General features: G+C 42.8%; 1 long non-coding RNA gene across 1 annotated transcript; it reads left to right on the top strand.

The window, feature by feature from the left end:
- Nucleotides 1-1,346: 1,346 nt before the first annotated feature.
- Nucleotides 1,347-2,424, top strand: LOC143788550 (uncharacterized). The gene is made up of 2 exons (XR_013218664.1): nucleotides 1,347-1,600; nucleotides 2,090-2,424. It is a non-coding gene; the product is annotated as an uncharacterized LOC143788550 (long non-coding RNA).
- Nucleotides 2,425-18,539: the final 16,115 nt, after the last annotated feature.

The following is an 18,539-nucleotide window of genomic DNA, read 5'->3' as shown; positions in this document are numbered from 1 at the left end:
ACCCAATAATATAAAAAAAAATAAAAAATAAATAGGCTTTCTATGGCCCACTGAATGAGAGAGAGAGAGAGAGAGGTGGCACACCCAGGAGTCAAGACTGGCACACAAGCTGAAAGGGCAATATTACTCTCCCACTGTTTTTTTATGTTTTTTTTTTTTTTCAAAATGACTTTAGAAACCCAATAATATTAAAAAATAATAATAATAATAATAAATATGCTTTCTATGGCCCACTGAATGAGAGAGAGAGAGGTGGCACACCCAGGAGTCAAGACTGGCACACAAGCTGAAAGGGCAATATTACTCTCCCACTGTTTTTTTATGTATTTTTTTTGTTGTTTCAGGGAGACTTTAGAAACCAAATAATAAAAAAACAAAAAATAATAAGCTTTCTATGGCCCACTGAGTGAGAGATGGCACACACAGGAGTCAGGAGTGGCACACAAGCACTGACTGAGGCCAATATTTTTCTCCCACTGATTGATGTAGTGATTTTTTTAAACGTAGATTTTAGAACCCAAATCAAGCAAAAAAATAAATAGGCTTTCTATGGCCCACAATTTGAGAGAGAGAGGTGGCACACCCAGGAGTCAAGACTGGCACACAAGCTGAAAGGGCAATATTACTCTCCCACTGTTTTTTTATGTTTTTTTTTTTTTTCAGGGAGACTTTAGAAACCCAATAATATTAAAAAAAAATAAAAAATAAATAGGCTTTATATGGCCCACTGAATGAGAGAGAGAGAGAGGTGGCACACCCAGGAGTCAAGACTGGCACACAAGCTGAAAGGGCAATATTACTCTCCCACTGTTTTTTTATGTTTTTTTTTTTTTTTTCAAAATGACTTTAGAAACCCAATAATATTAAAAAAAAAAAAATAATAATAATAAATATGCTTTCTATGGCCCACTGAATGAGAGAGAGAGAGGTGGCACACCCAGGAGTCAAGACTGGCACACAAGCTGAAAGGGCAATATTACTCTCCCACTGTTTTTTTATGTATTTTTTTTTTGTTTCAGGGAGACTTTAGAAACCAAATAATAAAAAAACAAAAAATAATAAGCTTTCTATGGCCCACTGAGTGAGAGATGGCACACACAGGAGTCAGGAGTGGCACACAAGCACTGACTGAGGCCAATATTTTTCTCCCACTGATTGATGTAGTGATTTTTTTAAACGTAGATTTTAGAACCCAAATCAAGCAAAAAAATAAATAGGCTTTCTATGGCCCACAATTTGAGAGAGAGAGGTGGCACACCCAGGAGTCAAGACTGGCACACAAGCTGAAAGGGCAATATTACTCTCCCACTGTTTTTTTATGGTTTTTTTTTTTTTTCAGGGAGACTTTAGAAACCCAATAATATTAAAAAAATAAATAAATAAATAGGCTATGGCCCACTGAATGAGAGAGAGAGAGAGGTGGCACACCCAGGAGTCAAGACTGGCACACAAGCTGAAAGGGCAATATTACTCTCCCACTGTTTTTTTATGTTTTTTTTTTTTTTTTTCAAAATGACTTTAGAAACCCAATAATATTAAAAAAAAAATAATAATAATAATAAATATGCTTTCTATGGCCCACTGAATGAGAGAGAGAGAGGTGGCACACCCAGGAGTCAAGACTGGCACACAAGCTGAAAGGGCAATATTACTCTCCCACTGTTTTTTTATGTATTTTTTTTTTGTTTCAGGGAGACTTTAGAAACCAAATAATAAAAAAACAAAAAATAATAAGCTTTCTATGGCCCACTGAGTGAGAGATGGCACACACAGGAGTCAGGAGTGGCACACAAGCACTGACTGAGGCCAATATTTTTCTCCCACTGATTGATGTAGTGATTTTTTTAAACGTAGATTTTAGAACCCAAATCAAGCAAAAAAATAAATAGGCTTTCTATGGCCCACAATTTGAGAGAGAGAGGTGGCACACCCAGGAGTCAAGACTGGCACACAAGCTGAAAGGGCAATATTACTCTCCCACTGTTTTTTTATGGTTTTTTTTTTTTTTCAGGGAGACTTTAGAAACCCAATAATATTAAAAAAATAAATAAATAAATAGGCTATGGCCCACTGAATGAGAGAGAGAGAGAGGTGGCACACCCAGGAGTCAAGACTGGCACACAAGCTGAAAGGGCAATATTACTCTCCCACTGTTTTTTTATGTTTTTTTTTTTTTTTCAAAATGACTTTAGAAACCCAATAATATTAAAAAAAAAATAATAATAATAATAAATATGCTTTCTATGGCCCACTGAATGAGAGAGAGAGAGGTGGCACACCCAGGAGTCAAGACTGGCACACAAGCTGAAAGGGCAATATTACTCTCCCACTGTTTTTTTATGTATTTTTTTTTTTCAGGGAGACTTTAGAAACCCAATAATATTAAAAAAAAACAAAAAAATAAATAGGCTTTCTATGGCCCACTGAATGAGAGATGGCACACACAGGGATGGCACTGTAGCAGAAATGCCAATCTTAATCTCCCACAAAAAAAAAAAAAAAAAAAAATGTCCTACAATTACTATCTCCCCTGCAGTAATCTCAGCCAGGTATGGCAGGCAGCAATAGGAGTGGACTGATGCACAAATTAAATAAAAAGTGTGGACAAACAAAAAAGATAGCTGTGCAGAAAGGAAGGAACAAGAGGATATGTGCTTTGAAAAAAGCAGTTGGTTTCCACAGTGGCGTACACACAGCAATACAGCTATCACGGAGCCTTCTAGGGCAGCCCAATGAGCTACAGCGCTGAGATAAAAAAAAAAAAAAATAGCTTCCACTGTCCCTGCACACCGAAGGTGGTGTTGGACAGTGGAAATCGCTACAGCACAAGCGGTTTGGTGGTTAGTGGACCCTGCCTAACGCTCTCCCTGCTTCTGACGAAGCGGCAGCAACCTCTCCCTAAGCTCAGATCAGCAGCAGTAAGATGGCGGTCGGCGGGAACGCCCCTTTATAGCCCCTGTGACGCCGCAGACAGCAAGCCAATCACTGCAATGCCCTTCTCTAAGATGGTGGGGACCAGGACCTATGTCATCACGCTGCCCACACTCTGCGTTCACCTTCATTGGCTGAGAAATGGCGCTTTTTGCGTCATTGAAACGCGACTTTGGCGCGAAAGTCACGTACCGCATGGCCGACAAGCACAGGGGTCGGATCGGGTTTCATGAGACGCCGACTTAGCCAAAAGTCGGCGACTTTTGAAAATGAACGACCCGTTTCGCTCAACCCTAGTCCTCCACTGAACAAAGCAATGCCACCTGTGTACTCCTGTTACAAATTTTGAACTGCATTTAGCCTACTTTTTTATTTCAGGCCTACTACCTGTGTCTGTCTGCGCCAGTCCTTTCAGTTGTCCTCCACTGAACAAAGCAATGCCACCTGTGTACTCCTGTTACAAATTGTGAACTGCATTTAGCCTACTTTTTTATTTTAGGCCTACTACTTGTGCCTGTCTGCGCCACTCCGTACAGTTGTCCTCCACTGAACAAAGCAATGCCGCCTGTGTACTCCTGTTACCAATTGTGAACTGCATTTAGCCTACTTTTTTATTTTAGGCCTGCTACATGTGTCTGTCTGCGCCACTCCTTACAGTTGTCCTCCACTGAACAAAGCAATGCCGCCTGTGTACTCCTGTTACAAATTTTGAACTGCATTTAGCCTACTTACTTATTTGGGCCTAGTAACTGTGTCAGCCAGTCCTTACAGTTGACCTCCACTGAACAAAGCTATGCCGCCTGCGTACTCCTGTTACCAATTTTGACCTGCATTTCGCCTACTTTTTTATTTTAGGCCTACTACGTGTGTCTGTCTGCGCCACTCCTTACAGTTGTCCTCCACTGAACAAAGCAATACCACCTGTGTACTCCTGTTACAAATTTTGAACTGCATTTAGTCTACTTTTTTATTTCAGGCCTACTACCTGTGTCTGTCTGCGCCGCTCATTACAGTTGTCCTCCACTGAACAAAGCAATGCCACCTGTGTACTCCTGTTACAAATTTTGAACTGCATTTAGCCTACTTTTTAATTTTTGGCCTACTACCTGTGACTGTCTGCGCCACTCCTTACAGCTGTCCTCCACTGAACAAAGCAATGCCGCCTGTGTACTCCTGTTACAAATTTTGAACTGCATTTAGCCTACTTACTTATTTGGGCCTAGTAACTGTGTCAGCCAGTCCTTACAGTTGTACTCCGCTGAACAAAGCTATGCCGCTTGCGTACTCCTGTTACCAATTTTGACCTGCATTTCGCCTACTTTTTTATTTTAGGCCTACTACATGTGTCTTTCTGCGCCACTCCTTACAGTTGTCCTCCACTGAACAAACCAATGCCGCCTGTGTACTCCTGTTACAAATTTTGAACTGCATTTAGCCTACTTACTTATTTGGGCCTAGTAACTGTGTCAGCCAGTCCTTACAGTTGTCCTCCACTGAACAAAGCTATGCCACCTGTGTACTCCTGTTACCAATTTTGAACTGCATTTAGCCTACTTTTTTATTTTAGGCCTCCTACATGTGTCTGTCTGCGCCAGTCCTTACAGTTGTCGTCCACTGAACAAAGCAATGCCACATGTGTACTCCTGTTACAAATTTTGAACTGCATTTAGCCTGATTACTTATTTGGGCCTAGTAAATGTGTCAGCCAGTCCTTACAGTTGTCCTCCACTGAACAAAGCTATGCCGCCTGTGTACTCCTGTTACAAATTTTGAACTGCATTTAGCCTACTTACTTATTTGGGCCTAGTAACTGTGTCAGCCAGTTCTTACAGTTGTCCTCCACTGAACAAAGCTACGCCACCTGTATACTCCTGTTACCAATTTTGAACTGCATTTAGCCTGCTTTTTTATTTTAGGCCTACTACATGTGTCTGTGTGCGCTAGTCCTTACAGTTGTCCTCCACTGACCAAAGCTATGCCGCCTGTGTACTCCTGTTACAAATTTTGAACTGCATTTAGCCTACTTACTTATTTGGGCCTAGTAACTGTGTCAGCCAGTTCTTACAGTTGTCCTCCACTGAACAAAGCTATGCCGCCTGTGTACTCCTGTTACCAATTTTGAACTGCATTTAGCCTGCTTTTTTATTTTAGGCCTACTACATGTGTCTGTCTGCGCCACTCCTTACATTTGTCCTCCACTGAACAAAGCAATTCCGCGTGTGTACTCATGTTACAAATTTTGAACTGCATTTAGCCTACTTACTTATTTGGGCCTAGTAACTGTGTCAACCAGTTCTTACAGTTGTCCTCCACTGAACATAGCTATGCCGCCTGTGTACTCCTGTTACAAATTGAGAACTGCATTTAGCCTACTTTGTTTTTTTAGGCCTACTACCTGTGTCTGTCTGCGCCACTCCTTACAGTTGTCCTCCACTGAACAAAGCAATGCCGCCTGTGTACTCCTGTTACCAATTGTGAACTGCATTTAGCCTACTTTTTTATTTTAGGCCTACTACATGAGTCTGTCTGCGCCACTCCTTACAGTTGTCCTCCACTGAACAAAGCAATGCCGCCTGTGTACTCCTGTTACAAATTTTGAACTGCATTTAGCCTACTTACTTATTTGGGCCTAGTAACTGTGTCAGCCACTCCTTACAGTTGTCCTCCACTGAACAAAGCTATGCCGCCTGCGTACTCCTGTTACCAATTTTGACCTGCATTTCGCCTACTTTTTTATTTTAGGCCTACTACGTGTGTCTGTCTGCGCCACTCATTACAGTTGTCCTCCACTGAACAAAGCAATGCCGCCTGTGTACTCCTGTTACAAATTTTGAACTGCATTTAGCCTACTTTTTTATTTTAGGCCTACTACATGTGTCTGTCTGCGCCACTCCTTACAGTTGCCCTCCACTGAACAAAGCAATGCCGCCTGTGTACTCCTGTTTCCAATTTTGAACTGCATTTAGCCTACTTACTTATTTGGGCCTAGTAACTGTGTCAGCCAGTCCTTACAGTTGTCCTCCAATGAACAAAGCTATGCCGCCTGCGTACTCCTGTTACCAATTTTGACCTGCATTTCGCCTACTTTTTTATTTCAGGCCTACTACCTGTGTCTGCGCCAGTCCTTTCAGTTGTCCTCCACTGAACAAAGCAATGCCGCCTGTGTACTCCTGTTACAAATTGTGAACTGCATTTAGCCTACTTTTTTATTTCAGGCCTACTACCTGTGTCTGCGCCAGTCCTTTCAGTTGTCCTCCACTGAACAAAGCAATGCCGCCTGTGTACTCCTGTTACAAATTGTGAACTGCATTTAGTCTACTTTTTTATTTTAGGCCTACGAACTGTGTCTGTCTGCGCCACTCCTTACAGTTGTCCTCCACTGAACAAAGCAATGCCGCCTGTGTACTCCTGTTACCAATTGTGAACTGCATTTAGCCTACTTTTTTATTTTAGGCCTACTACATGTGTCTGTCTGCGCCACTCCTTACAGTTGTCCTCCACTGAACAAAGCAATGCCGCCTGTGTACTCCTGTTACAAATTTTGAACTGCATTTAGCCTACTTACTTATTTGGGCCTAGTAACGGTGTCAGCCAGTCCTTACAGTTGTCCTACAATGAACAAAGCTATGCCGCCTGCGTACTCCTGTTACCAATTTTGACCTGCATTTCGCCTACTTTTTTATTTTAGGCCTACTACATGTGTCTCTCTGTGCCACTCCTTACAGTTGTCCTCCACTGAACAAAGCAATGCCGCCTGTGTACTCCTGTTACAAATTTTGAACTGCATTTAGCCTACTTACTTATTTGGGCCTAGTAACTGTCAGCCAGTCCTTACAGTTGTCCTCCACTGAACAAAGCTATTCCACCTGTGTACTCCTGTTACAAATTTTGAACTGCATTTAGCCTACTTGTTTATTTTAGGCCTACTACATGTGTCTGTCTGCGCCACTCCTTACAGTTGTCGTCCACTGAACAAAGCAATGCCGCCTGTGCACTGCTGTTACAAATTTTGAACTGCATTTAGCTTACTTTTTTATTTTAGGCCTACTACTTGTGTCTGTCTGCGCCACTCTTTACAGTTGTCCTCCACTGAACAAAGCTATGCCGCCTGCGTACTCCTGTTACCAATTTTGACCTGCATTTCACCTTCTTTTTTATTTTAGGCCTACTACCTGTGTCTGTCTGCGCCACTCCTTACAGTTGTCCTCCACTGAACAAAGCAATGCCGCCTGTGTACTCCTGTTACAAATTTTGAACTGCATTTAGCCTACTTACTTATTTGGGCCTAGTAACTGTGTCAGCCAGTCCTTACAGTTGTCCTCCACTGAACAAAGCTATGCCACCTGTGTACTCCTGTTACAAATTTTGAACTGCATTTAGCCTACTTTTTTATTTTAGGCCTACTACATGTGTCTGTCTGCGCCACTCCTTACAGTTGTCCTCCACTGAACAAAGCTATGCCGCCTGTGTACTCCTGTTTCCAATTTTTAACTGCATTTAGCCTACTTACTTATTTGGGCCTAGTAACTGTGTCAGCCAGTCCTTACAGTTGTCCTTCAATGAACAAAGCTATGCCGCCTGCGTACTCCTGTTACCAATTTTGACCTGCATTTCGCCTACTTTTTTATTTTAGGCCTACTACATGTGACTTTCTGCGCCACTCCTTACAGTTGTCCTCCACTGAACAAAGCAATGCCACCTGTGTACTCCTGTTACAAATTTTGAACTGCATTTAGCCTACTTTTTTATTTCAGGCCTACTACCTGTGTCTGTCTGCGCCAGTCCTTTCAGTTGTCCTCCACTGAACAAAGCAATGCCGCCTGTGTACTCCTGTTACCAATTGTGAACTGCATTTAGCCTACTTTTTTATTTTAGGCCTACTACATGTGTCTGTCTGCGCCACTCCTTACAGTTATCATCCACTGAACAAAGCAATGCCGCCTGTGTACTCCTGTTACAAATTTTGAACTGCATTTAGCCTACTTACTTATTTGGGCCTAGTAACTGTGTCAGCCAGTCCTTACAGTTGTCCTCCACTGAACAAAGCTATGCCGCCTGCGAACTCCTGTTACCAATTTTGACCTGCATTTCGCCTACTTTTTTATTTTAGGCCAACTACATGTGTCTGTCTGCGCCACTCATTACAGTTGTCCTCCAATGAACAAAGCAATGCCGCCTGTGTTCTCCTGTTACAAATTTTGAACTGCATTTAGCCTACTTTTTTATTTTAGGCCTACTACATGTGTCTGTCTGCGCCACTCCTTACAGTTGTCCTCCACTGAACAAAGCAATGCCGCCTGTGTACTCCTGTTTCCAATTTTGAACTGCATTTAGCCTACTTACTTATTTGGGCCTGGTAACTGTGTCAGCCAGTCCTTACAGTTGTCCTCCAATGAACAAAGCTATGCCGCCTGCGCACTCCTGTTACCAATTTTGACCTGCATTTCGCCTACTTTTTTATTTTAGGCCTACTACGTGTGACTTTCTGCGCCACTCCTTACAGTTGTCCTCCACTGAACAAAGCAATGCCACCTGTGTACTCCTGTTACAAATTTTGAACTGCATTTAGCCTACTTTTTTATTTCAGGCCTACTACCTGTGTCTGCTCCAGTCCTTTCAGTTGTCCTACACTGAACAAAGCAATGCCGCCTGTGTACTCCTGTTACAAATTGTGAACTGCATTTAGCCTACTTTTTTATTTTAGGCCTACTACCTGTGTCTGCGCCACTCCTTACAGTTGTCCTCCACTGAACAAAGCAATGCCGCCTGTGTACTCCTGTTACCAATTGTGAACTGCATTTAGCCTACTTTTTTTATTTTAGGCCTACTACATGTGTCTGTCTGCGCCACTCCTTACAGTTGTCCTCCACTGAACAAAGCAATGATGCCTGTGTACTCCTGTTTCCAATTTTGAACTGCATTTAGCCTACTTACTTATTTGGGCCTAGTAACTGTGTCAGCCAGTCCTTACAGTTGTCCTCCACTGAACAAAGCTATGCCGCCTGCGTACTCCTGTTACCAATTTTGACCTGCATTTCGCCTACTTTTTTATTTGAGGCCTACTACGTGTGTCTGTCTGCGCCACTCATCACAGTTGTCCTCCACTGAACAAAGCAATGCCACCTGTGTACTCCTGTTACAAATTTTGAACTGCATTTAGCCTACTTTTTTATGTTAGGCCTACTACATGTGTCTGTCTGCGCCACTCCTTACAGTTGTCCTCCACTGAACAAAGCAATGCCGCCTGTGTACTCCTGTTTCCAATTTTGAACTGCATTTAGCCTACTTACTTATTTGGGCCTAGTAACTGTGTCAGCCAGTCCTTACAGTTGTCATCCAATGAACAAAGCTATGCCGCCTGCGTACTCCTGTTACCAATTTTGACCTGCATTTCGCCTACTTTTTTATTTTAGGCCTACTACGTGTGACTTTCTGCGCCACTCCTTACAGTTGTCCTCCACTGAACAAAGCAATGCCACCTGTGTACTCCTGTTACAAATTTTGAACTGCATTTAGCCTACTTTTTTATTTCAGGTCTACTACCTGTGTCTGCGCCAGTCCTTTCAGTTGTCCTCCACTGAACAAAGCAATGCCGCCTGTGTACTCCTGTTACAAATTGTGAACTGCATTTAGCCTACTTTTTTATTTTAAGCCTACTACTTGTGTCTGTCTGCGCCACTCCTTACAGTTGTCCTTCACTGAACAAAGCAATGCCGCCTGTGTACTCCTGTTACCAATTGTGAACTGCATTTAGCCTACTTTTTTATTTTAGGCCTACTACATGTGTCTGTGTGCGCCACTCCTTACAGTTGTCCTCCACTGAACAAAGCAATACCGCCTGTGTACTCCTGTTACAAATTTTGAACTGCATTTAGCCTACTTACTTATTTGGGCCTAGTAACTGTGTCAGTCAGTCCTTACAGTTGTCCTCCACTGAACAAAGCTATGCCACCTGCGTACTCCTGTTACCAATTTTGACCTGCATTTCGCCTACTTTTTTTTTTAGGCCTACTACATGTGTCTGTCTGCGCCACTCATTACAGTTGTCCTCCACTGAACAAAGCAATGCCACCTGTGTACTCCTGTTACAAATTTTGAACTGCATTTAGCCTACTTTTTTATTTCAGGCCTACTACCTGTGTCTGTCTGCGCCACTCCTTACAGTTGTCCTCCACTGAACAAAGCAATGCCGCCTGTGTACTCCTGTTACAAATTTTGAACTGCGTTTAGCCTACTTACTTATTTGGGCCTAGTAACTGTGTCAGCCAGTCCTTACAGTTGTCCTCCACTGAACAAAGCTATGCCACCTGTGTACTCCTGTTATCAATTTTGAACTGCATTTAGCCAACTTTTTTATTTTAGGCCTACTACATGTGTCTGTCTGCGCCAGTCCTTACAGTTGTCCTCCACTGAACAAAGCAATGCCACCTGTGTACTCCTTTTACCAATTGTGAACTGCATTTAGACTACTTTTTTATTTTAGGCCTACTACATGTGTCTATCTGCGCCACTCCTTACAGTTGTCCTCCACTGAACAAAGCAATGCCACCTGTGTACTCCTGTTACAAATTTTGAACTGCATTTAGCCTACTTTTTTAATTTAGGCCTACTACATGTGTCTGTCTGCGCCACCCTTACAGTTGTCGTCCACTGAACAAAGCAATGCCGCCTGCGTACTCCTGTTACCAATTTTGACCTGCATTTCGCCTACTTTTTATTGTAGGCCTACTACCTGTGTCTGTCTGCGCCACCTATTACAGTTGTCCTCCACTGAACAAAGCAATGCCACCTGTGTACTCCTGTTACAAATTTTGAACTGCATTTAGACTACTTTTTTATTTTAGGCCTACTACCTGTGTCTATCTGCGCCACTCCTTACAGTTGTCCTCCACTGAACAAAGCAATGCCACCTGTGTACTCCTGTTACCAATTTTGAACTGCATTTAGCCTACTTTTTTATTTTAGGCCTACTACATGTGTCTGTCTGCGCCAGTCCTTACAGTTGTCCTCCACTGAACAAAGCAATGCCGCCTGTGTACTCCTGTTACCAATTGTGAACTGCATTTAGACTACTTTTTTATTTTAGGCCTACTACATGTGTCTATCTGCGCCACTCCTTACAGTTGTCCTCCACTGAACAAAGCAATGCCACCTGTGTACTCCTGTTACAAATTTTGAACTGCATTTCGCCTACTTTTTTATTTTAGGCCTACTACATGTGTCTGTCTGCGCCACTCATTACAGTTGTCCTCCAATGAACAAAGCAATGCCGCCTGTGTTCTCCTGTTACAAATTTTGAACTGCATTTAGCCTACTTTTTTATTTTAGGCCTACTACATGTGTCTGTCTGCGCCACTCCTTACAGTTGTCCTCCACTGAACAAAGCAATGCCGCCTGTGTACTCCTGTTTCCAATTTTGAACTGCATTTAGCCTACTTACTTATTTGGGCCTGGTAACTGTGTCAGCCAGTCCTTACAGTTGTCCTCCAATGAACAAAGCTATGCCGCCTGCGCACTCCTGTTACCAATTTTGACCTGCATTTCGCCTACTTTTTTATTTTAGGCCTACTACGTGTGACTTTCTGCGCCACTCCTTACAGTTGTCCTCCACTGAACAAAGCAATGCCACCTGTGTACTCCTGTTACAAATTTTGAACTGCATTTAGCCTACTTTTTTATTTCAGGCCTACTACCTGTGTCTGCTCCAGTCCTTTCAGTTGTCCTACACTGAACAAAGCAATGCCGCCTGTGTACTCCTGTTACAAATTGTGAACTGCATTTAGCCTACTTTTTTATTTTAGGCCTACTACCTGTGTCTGCGCCACTCCTTACAGTTGTCCTCCACTGAACAAAGCAATGCCGCCTGTGTACTCCTGTTACCAATTGTGAACTGCATTTAGCCTACTTTTTTTATTTTAGGCCTACTACCTGTGTCTGTCTGCGCCACTCCTTACAGTTGTCCTCCACTGAACAAAGCAATGATGCCTGTGTACTCCTGTTTCCAATTTTGAACTGCATTTAGCCTACTTACTTATTTGGGCCTAGTAACTGTGTCAGCCAGTCCTTACAGTTGTCCTCCACTGAACAAAGCTATGCCGCCTGCGTACTCCTGTTACCTATTTTGAACTGCATTTAGCCTACTTTTTTATTTTACGCCTACTACCTGTGTCTGTCTGTGCCACTCCTTACATTTGTCCTCCAATGAACAAAGCTGTGCCGCCTGTGTAGTCCTGTTACAAATTGTAAACTGCATTTAGCCTACTTTTTTTAGTCCTACTACATGTGTCTGTCTGCGCCACTCCTTACAGTTGTCTTCCACTAAACAAAGCTATGCCGCTTGTGTACACCTGTTATAAATTGTGAAATGCATTTAGCCTACTTTTTTATTTTTGGCCTACTACCTGTGTCTGTCTGCGCTAGTCCTTACTGTTGTCCTCCACTGAACAAAGCGATGCCGCCTGTGTACTCCTGTTACAAATTTTGAACTGCATTTAGCCTACTTACTTATTTGGGCCTAGTAACTGTGTCAGCCAGTCCTTACAGTTGTCCTCCACTGAACAAAGCTATGCCGCCTGCGTACTCCTGTTACCAATTTTGACCTGCATTTCACCTTCTTTTTTATTTTAGGCCTACTGCTGTGTCTGTCTGCGCCACTCCTTACAGTTGTCCTCCACTGAACAAAACAATGCAGCCTGTGTACTCCTGTTACAAATTTTGAACTGCATTTAGCCTACTTACTTATTTGGGCCTAGTAATTGTGTCAGCCAGTCCTTACAGTTGTCCTCCACTGAACAAAGCAATGCCGCCTGTGTACTCCTGTTACAAATTTTGAACTGCATTTAGCCTACTTTTTTATTTTAGGCCTACTACATGTGTCTGTCTGCGCCACTCCTTACAGTTGTCCTCCACTGAACAAAGCTATGCCGCCTGTGTACTCCTGTTACAAATTTTGAACTGCATTTAGCCTACTTTTTTATTTTAGGCCTACTACATGTGTCTGTCTGCGCCACCCTTACAGTTGTCGTCCACTGAACAAAGCAATGCCGCCTGCGTACTCCTGTTACCAATTTTGACCTGCATTTCGCCTACTTTTTATTGTAGGCCTACTACCTGTGTCTGTCTGCGCCACCTATTACAGTTGTCCTCCACTGAACAAAGCAATGCCACCTGTGTACTCCTGTTACAAATTTTGAACTGCATTTAGACTACTTTTTTATTTTAGGCCTACTACCTGTGTCTATCTGCGCCACTCCTTACAGTTGTCCTCCACTGAACAAAGCAATGCCACCTGTGTACTCCTGTTACCAATTTTGAACTGCATTTAGCCTACTTTTTTATTTTAGGCCTACTACATGTGTCTGTCTGCGCCAGTCCTTACAGTTGTCCTCCACTGAACAAAGCAATGCCGCCTGTGTACTCCTGTTACCAATTGTGAACTGCATTTAGACTACTTTTTTATTTTAGGCCTACTACATGTGTCTATCTGCGCCACTCCTTACAGTTGTCCTCCACTGAACAAAGCAATGCCACCTGTGTACTCCTGTTACAAATTTTGAACTGCATTTAGCCTACTTTTTTATTTTAGGCCTACTACATGTGTCTGTCTGCGCCACTCCTTACAGTTGTCGTCCACTAAACAAAGCAATGCCGCCTGCGTACTCCTGTTACCAATTTTGACCTGCATTTTGCCTACTTTTTATTTTAGGCCTACTACCTGTGTCTGTCTGCGCCACCTATTACAGTTGTCCTCCACTGAACAAAGCAATGCCACCTGTGTACTCCTGTTACAAATTTTGAACTGCATTTAGACTACTTTTTTATTTTAGGCCTACTACCTGTGTCTATCTGCGCCACTCCTTACAGTTGTCCTCCACTGAACAAAGCAATGCCACCTGTGTACTCCTGTTACAAATTTTGAACTGCATTTAGCCTACTTTTTTATTTTATGCCTATACCTGTGTCTGTCTGCGCCACTCCTCACAGTTGTCGTCCACTGAACAAAGCAATGCCGCCTGTGCACTCCTGTTACAAATTTTGAACTGCATTTAGCTTACTTTTTTATTTTAGGCCTACTACCTGTGTCTGTCTGCGCCACTCCTTACAGTTGTCCTCCACTGAACAAAGCAATGCCGCCTGTGTACTCCTGTTACAAATTTTGAACTGCATTTAGCCTACTTACTTATTTGGGCCTAGTAACTGTGTCAGCCAGTCCTTACAGTTGTCCTCCACTGAACAAAGCTATGCCGCCTGCGTACTCCTGTTACCAATTTTGACCTGCATTTCACCTTCTTTTTTATTTTAGGCCTACTGCTGTGTCTGTCTGCGCCACTCCTTACAGTTGTCCTCCACTGAACAAAGCAATGCAGCCTGTGTACTCCTGTTACAAATTTTGAACTGCATTTAGCCTACTTACTTATTTGGGCCTAGTAATTGTGTCAGCCAGTCCTTACAGTTGTCCTCCACTGAACAAAGCAATGCCGCCTGTGTACTCCTGTTACAAATTTTGAACTGCAATTAGCCTACTTTTTTATTTTAGGCCTACTACCTGTGTCTGTCTGCGCCACTCCTTACAGTTGTCCTCCACTGAACAAAGCTATGCCGCCTGTGTACTCCTGTTACAAATTGTGAACTGCATTTAGCCTACTTTTTTATTTTAGGCCTACTACTTTTGTCTGTCTGCGCTATCCTTACAGTTGTCCTCCACTGAGCAAAGCAATGCCGCCTGTTTACTCCTGTTACAAATTTTGAACTGCATTTAGCCTACTTACTTATTTGGGCCTAGTTACTGTGTCAGCCAGTCCTTACAGTTGTCCTCCACTGAACAAAGCTATGCTGCCTGTGTACTCCTGTTACAAATTTTGAACTGCATTTAGCCTACTTACTTATTTGGGCCTAGTAACTGTGTCAGCCAGTCCTTACAGTTGTCCTCCACTGAACAAAGCTATGCCACCTGTGTACTCCTGTTACCAATTTTGAACTGCATTTAGCCTACTTTTTTATTTTAGGCCTACTACTTGTGTCTGTCTGCGCCAGTCCTTACACTTGTCCTCAACTGAACAAAGGAATGCCGCCTGTGTACTCCTGTTACATATTTTGAACTGCATTTAGCCTACTTTTTTATTTTAGGCCTACTACATGTGTCTGTCTGCGCCCATCCATACTGTTGTCCTCCACTGAACAAAGCAATGCCACCTCTGTACTCCTGTTACAAATTTTGAACTGCATTTATCCTACTTACTTATTTGGGCCTAGTAACTGTGTCAGCCAGTCCTTACAGTTGTCCTCCACTGAACAAAGCTATGCCGCCTGTGTACTCCTGTTACCTATTTTGAACTGCATTTAGCCTACTTTTTTATTTTACGCCTACTACCTGTGTCTGTCTGTGCCACTCCTTACATTTGTCCTCCAATGAACAAAGCTGTGCCGCCTGTGTAGTCCTGTTACAAATTGTAAACTGCATTTAGCCTACTTTTTTTAGTCCTACTACATGTGTCTGTCTGCGCCACTCCTTACAGTTGTCTTCCACTAAACAAAGCTATGCCGCTTGTGTACACCTGTTATAAATTGTGAAATGCATTTAGCCTACTTTTTTATTTTTGGCCTACTACCTGTGTCTGTCTGCGCTAGTCCTTACTGTTGTCCTCCACTGAACAAAGCGATGCCGCCTGTGTACTCCTGTTACAAATTTTGAACTGCATTTAGCCTACTTACTTATTTGGGCCTAGTAACTGTGTCAGCCAGTCCTTACAGTTGTCCTCCACTGAACAAAGCTATGCCGCCTGCGTACTCCTGTTACCAATTTTGACCTGCATTTCACCTTCTTTTTTATTTTAGGCCTACTGCTGTGTCTGTCTGCGCCACTCCTTACAGTTGTCCTCCACTGAACAAAACAATGCAGCCTGTGTACTCCTGTTACAAATTTTGAACTGCATTTAGCCTACTTACTTATTTGGGCCTAGTAATTGTGTCAGCCAGTCCTTACAGTTGTCCTCCACTGAACAAAGCAATGCCGCCTGTGTACTCCTGTTACAAATTTTGAACTGCATTTAGCCTACTTTTTTATTTTAGGCCTACTACATGTGTCTGTCTGCGCCACTCCTTACAGTTGTCCTCCACTGAACAAAGCTATGCCGCCTGTGTACTCCTGTTACAAATTGTGAACTGCATTTAGCCTACTTTTTTATTTTAGGCCTACTACTTTTGTCTGTCTGCGCTATCCTTACAGTTGTCCTCCACTGAGCAAAGCAATGCCGCCTGTTTACTCCTGTTACAAATTTTGAACTGCATTTAGCCTACTTACTTATTTGGGCCTAGTAACTGTGTCAGCCAGTCCTTACAGTTGACCTCCACTGAACAAAGCTATGCCGCCTGCGTACTCCTGTTACCAATTTTGACCTGCATTTCGCCTACTTTTTTATTTTAGGCCTACTACGTGTGTCTGTCTGCGCCACTCCTTACAGTTGTCCTCCACTGAACAAAGCAATACCACCTGTGTACTCCTGTTACAAATTTTGAACTGCATTTAGTCTACTTTTTTATTTCAGGCCTACTACCTTTGTCTGTCTGCGCCGCTCATTACAGTTGTCCTCCACTGAACAAAGCAATGCCACCTGTGTACTCCTGTTACAAATTTTGAACTGCATTTAGCCTACTTTTTAATTTTTGGCCTACTACCTGTGACTGTCTGCGCCACTCCTTACAGTTGTCCTCCACTGAACAAAGCAATGCCGCCTGTGTACTCCTGTTACAAATTTTGAACTGCATTTAGCCTACTTACTTATTTGGGCCTAGTAACTGTGTCAGCCAGTCCTTACAGTTGTACTCCGCTGAACAAAGCTATGCCGCTTGCGTACTCCTGTTACCAATTTTGACCTGCATTTCGCCTACTTTTTTATTTTAGGCCTACTACATGTGTCTGTCTGCGCTAGTCCTTACAGTTGTCCTCCACTGAACAAAGCAATGCCACCTGTGTACTCCTGTTACAAATTTTGAACTGCATTTATCCTACTTACTTATTTGGGCCTAGTAACTGTGTCAGCCAGTCCTTACAGTTGTCCTCCACTGAACAAAGCTATGCCGCCTGTGTACTCCTGTTACAAATTTTGAACTGCATTTAGTCTACTTTTTTATTTTAGGCCTACTACATGTGTCTGTCTGCGCCCATCCATACTGTTGTCCTCCACTGAACAAAGCAATGCCACCTCTGTACTCCTGTTACAAATTTTGAACTGCATTTATCCTACTTACTTATTTGGGCCTAGTAACTGTGTCAGCCAGTCCTTACAGTTGTCCTCCACTGAACAAAGCTATGCCGCCTGTGTACTCCTGTTACCTATTTTGAACTGCATTTAGCCTACTTTTTTATTTTACGCCTACTACCTGTGTCTGTCTGTGCCACTCCTTACATTTGTCCTCCAATGAACAAAGCTGTGCCGCCTGTGTAGTCCTGTTACAAATTGTAAACTGCATTTAGCCTACTTTTTTTAGTCCTACTACATGTGTCTGTCTGCGCCACTCCTTACAGTTGTCCTCCACTGAACAAAGCAATACCACCTGTGTACTCCTGTTACAAATTTTGAACTGCATTTAGTCTACTTTTTTATTTCAGGCCTACTACATTTGTCTGTCTGCGCCGCTCATTACAGTTGTCCTCCACTGAACAAAGCAATGCCACCTGTGTACTCCTGTTACAAATTTTGAACTGCATTTAGCCTACTTTTTAATTTTTGGCCTACTACCTGTGACTGTCTGCGCCACTCCTTACAGTTGTCCTCCACTGAACAAAGCAATGCCGCCTGTGTACTCCTGTTACAAATTTTGAACTGCATTTAGCCTACTTACTTATTTGGGCCTAGTAACTGTGTCAGCCAGTCCTTACAGTTGTACTCCGCTGAACAAAGCTATGCCGCTTGCGTACTCCTGTTACCAATTTTGACCTGCATTTCGCCTACTTTTTTATTTTAGGCCTACTACATGTGTCTTTCTGCGCCACTCCTTACAGTTGTCCTCCACTGAACAAAGCAATGCCGCCTGTGTACTCCTGTTACAAATTTTGAACTGCATTTAGCCTACTTACTTATTTGGGCCTAGTAACTGTGTCAGCCAGTCCTTACAGTTGTCCTCCACTGAACAAAGCTATGCCACCTGTGTACTCCTGTTACCAATTTTGAACTGCATTTAGCCTACTTTTTTATTTTAGGCCTCCTACATGTGTCTGTCTGCGCCAGTCCTTACAGTTGTCGTCCACTGAACAAAGCAATGCCACATGTGTACTCCTGTTACAAATTTTGAACTGCATTTAGCCTGATTACTTATTTGGGCCTAGTAAATGTGTCAGCCAGTCCTTACAGTTGTCCTCCACTGAACAAAGCTATGCCGCCTGTGTACTCCTGTTACAAATTTTGAACTGCATTTAGCCTACTTACTTATTTGGGCCTAGTAACTGTGTCAGCCAGTTCTTACAGTTGTCCTCCACTGAACAAAGCTACGCCACCTGTATACTCCTGTTACCAATTTTGAACTGCATTTAGCCTGCTTTTTTATTTTAGGCCTACTACATGTGTCTGTGTGCGCTAGTCCTTACAGTTGTCCTCCACTGAACAAAGCTA

The sequence above is a fragment of the Ranitomeya variabilis genome, chromosome 8 (assembly GCF_051348905.1).
Source record: "Ranitomeya variabilis isolate aRanVar5 chromosome 8, aRanVar5.hap1, whole genome shotgun sequence".
NCBI lineage: Eukaryota > Metazoa > Chordata > Amphibia > Anura > Dendrobatidae > Ranitomeya > Ranitomeya variabilis.
Note: the sequence above shows the minus strand (reverse complement) of the source record. Positions and strands in the feature narration are given on the sequence as shown.